At 42.3% G+C, this 3,736-nt stretch overlaps 1 protein-coding gene across 4 annotated transcripts in view; it reads right to left on the bottom strand.

Annotated features, from left to right (window-relative positions):
• LOC108749650 overlaps positions 1-3,736 on the bottom strand; it is a 13,263-nt gene that overhangs the window by 4,666 nt on the left and 4,861 nt on the right. Inside the window, exon 1 of one of the 4 annotated variants that reach the window (XM_018488481.1) lies at positions 3,048-3,297. The exons of the other annotated variants lie outside the window; for them this stretch is intronic. The gene's annotated coding sequence lies outside the window, so the exon portion shown is untranslated. Of the gene's footprint in view, positions 1-3,047; positions 3,298-3,736 lie in introns of those variants that run through there. 4 annotated transcript variants of the gene reach the window in all.

The raw sequence follows: 3,736 nt of genomic DNA, 5'->3' as shown, positions 1-3,736 counted from the left end.
CACACACACACACACACACACACACACACACACACACACAAATTTTCATTTTCACGTTTTCGCTCTGAGAAAAAGTTACATGACATAGGCTAGGTTCCACCTTTTGGTAAATTTCAGCTCACTGTCTTACTCTCTTATGTTTTACTCTTTTACTCTTTTATTTATCCAATAAGTAAAGTACTACATTGTTTATCTAAAGATGGAACAACCGGCCTTTACATTTAAATCCAGTGAGAAACTAAGGGCAAGACCAATCATATAAAAAAATTATAATAAATACAGTTGCAAAGCCGCTTTTTCTACTGAATGCAGCTATTGGTTCTCAAGCGTTGTTTGCGTACAACGGATCGAGGCTACCCTGAGTCCATTACATTCTTATCGTTTGCCAATGTTAAACAAGATTGCAATAATTTACTGTGTTCATACTATGTCTGCGTCTCTTACTGGAAAACGTAGAGTCTGGCGATTTTATTCTGTGATTGATTGAATATTTATTTGGCGATCTAGGAAAAGTTGCCTTAAGCCAGTCAAATACATTATATATATATATATATATATATATATATATATATAAATAAAAGAATACTTTAAGAACTAAAAAACTATAACCATAAAATGTATAGTCTCTAAAATAACAAGCTAAAGAAGAAAAAGAAATAGTGAAAGAGAAAATATATATACTATACTGTCATCCTGTACATATACTTAAACTTATACTACTTCACCGTGCAAAATCTTAATTAAGATTATAGATTAACATAAGTAAAGTGAGATTATATATCTTTTTCAAGATTGGGTCAATTTTCACTTTCAGAATGAGATGCCACTTAAAAAAATTTGAAGAATAAGAAACTACAAATGTATATAAAGCGATGTCTACAATAAGATTTTTAAGTAACTTAAGTTTTAAGCCGTAAGAAACTGACCAATCATAGCCGACCATTCTCCTCACATTCAACTGTGATTCGGCAATTTCTTATGGCTTAAGACTCAAAGCTTAATAGGTTTTCTACAATAAGCCATAACTTTAATTTTAAATCTTAAGCCATAAGAAATTGACCAATCATTATTTTTCTCACATTCAACTGTGATTGGCCAATTTCTTACAGCTTAAGACTTGAAGTTTAGATTATGGCTTATTGTAGAAAAGTTATAAGATTTACAGCATCACGTACTCAAAAATCGTTCGTGGCCAGACTTTATTCTCGAAAAAAATCGTATACGAAAATACTAGGCAAATTTATAATATACATGACAGAATCAGATTTTACATTGAAGATTGAGATTAAAGATTAAAATTTGACCAATTAAAACAAAAGGAGTTAAAATTTCTTTGTCCTCATTGGCCAAATTTCAATCTTCAATATTTAATTTCAATCTTTAATGCGTAGTTGGATTTTAATCTAACGTGTATTATAATAAGTCTGTTCTTTTTAGCTGAACTTTTGCACCAGTTTATCTTTCTTCCTTTTCTCTCCAGAAGAAAGAAAGATGACCTGGAAAAGTTCAGCCAAAAAGAACAGGCCTGATGAGCGCGTTTCGTTTTCATTTTCACATGTTAGCATCAGTTTATTCTTATTAGGTCGTTTGTTTCACCTTTCGGTGAAATTTTACGCGTTGCGAGATTACCCAATCGCATGCGCAGATTGTCAGGACTTACTCAACGCGTAAAATTTCGATAAAACCGAAAGGCGCGCAACAATCGGTTCATTGTTTATCAAATATAACAAAGACAAATCCGCTTGCAAACACTGGAAGCGCAAAACGAAACACACCCAATATCTTCGAACATTTTCGATATTTTTTAAAAATATCCAAACTCATCTCTAAGGGTCCACACAAACTTGCATAGACGTATAAACATATAAAGAAAATTATCCAATCATATTTCTCCGAATAAAGACGCACGTAAAATGTGATCGGATAATTTTCTTTATGCATACATTTATGCGGCTATGCAAATTTGTGTAGATATATCTTAAGACTGACAAATACGCAATAATGTAGTATTGCGAATTTAGTAAAATGACTAGCAGTTATGGAAATTTTATTTCTTTTATCGAGAATTTTTTGGGGTACAAAAAGTTTAGTTTAGAAAATTTCCGTATAATTTTTGGAGAGAAAAATGCCAAAAAAAAGTCCAAATTACAGGTAAAATATATAGGAGAAAATCGCAATATAGGAAATAATCTTCAAAGAGACTTGGCAACAGTAATTGCGTAGTGACGCGTCGATCGTCCGGTATCTCCTCGCCGCCTATTGTGGAGAAGCGGCCGGTCGCTTCCACGCTTCCGAGAAAAGTTTTTGAATCGCAGTCGCGCGCGCTCTTATCGCTCTTCCGAATAATCCGAATCGTCCTGTCGTCGCGCGCGTCCGCGCTCTGCCGCGGACGAACGCCGAGAGGGAAAAGAAAAGAAAAAGAGAAGCGCGAGGTGCAGCGCGAGGACACGCGCGCGCGTGATGATAATCTCTCGCCGGCGCGGCGCGGATCGAACATCGAACTGCGGAGCGCGATGCGCGTTTCACACCCTCCGGGCGCGCGACCACTCGCTCACGGGACTCGGAGACGCGAGATATCGGGAAAAACGCGTCCAAGATCCCGCTCCCCCTATTCGTCGCGTTCGCGAAAACACCGTCGCGCGAAACTCGACGGTACGCTGCTGTACCTAAACCTATCGCGTCAATCGCAAACGACGCGAACGTTCGATTCAGCGGTACGTCTTGGTACGTAACGTCCGAAACGGACCGAGAGATCGGGCAATTCTTATAAACAATGGCCACACGGATTCACCGGCACGTAAACGCGCGCCGCCGTCGCCCTGGTTCTTCTCGACTCCTCGCCAGGAGGCGAGACGATTCGCGCGCACCTGATCGCCGATCAGAGAACCGATCACCGGGACGGACGAGAATCTTCTCGTCCGAGAGATGACACATGCGCGCGCGAGAGAGAGAGAGAGAGAAAGAGAGAGAGAGAAAGAGAGAACGAGCGAGCGAGCCCGGGGACTTTTTTTCCACGCGCACCGGGGGAAGTACGCGCCTGTACTTACCTGCGTGCCAAAAAGCGCGTAATAAGCGCGCACCACCGTGTGTCTCGGTCCGCAACACCTCGAGCGTTAAACGCGAACGGGATAGAACCGGGCGTGTAATCGCACCACGTGACGCGGTGACGAGTTTTCCACGATCCGCGCGACGATTAGTGGGCGACGAGTACCAAGAAGGTTGAGCGGCGCGGAAGGCACAATCCGGGGTAATACGCGCCGAGAATAATGGCCACCCTAACCTCCAACGAACCTCGCACAGCCGCGACGACTGTGCGAATACCAGCGTGAATACGTCGGTAGCCGCCGCGCCGCGGCGGCTGCGGCGGCGCGTCGCCGCGTCGCGTCGCGTCGCGCCGTAAGCCGTAACGGTGTCGTCGTGTGTGCACGCGCGCGCGCTTTGTAGTTGCGTGCCGTGCCTCGGTGTCATGTATTAATGCCGGCACGATTCTCTCAGCCGCTCTCAGCAATTCTCAGTACCAGTCTCCTGCCAATGCTCATAGCTCGATCAAACTTTCTTCTTCTTTAATTGCCTTCCCCCAATGGATTTCCAACCCACAAAGGCAGGTGAGTTGGAAATCCATTAATTACAGTACCATGAATATCCGACCGCAGATCCGAAGATTCAGCGCGAGTCTCGAATCCACAGGGGAAATAGAGGGCACACTTCTTAATTAATATGCATATATATATATATA

The sequence above is a fragment of the Trachymyrmex septentrionalis genome, unplaced genomic scaffold (assembly GCF_001594115.1).
Source record: "Trachymyrmex septentrionalis isolate Tsep2-gDNA-1 unplaced genomic scaffold, Tsep1.0 scaffold11, whole genome shotgun sequence".
NCBI classification, from domain to species: Eukaryota; Metazoa; Arthropoda; class Insecta; order Hymenoptera; family Formicidae; genus Trachymyrmex; species Trachymyrmex septentrionalis.
This window is presented reverse-complemented; position numbering and strand designations above follow the sequence as displayed.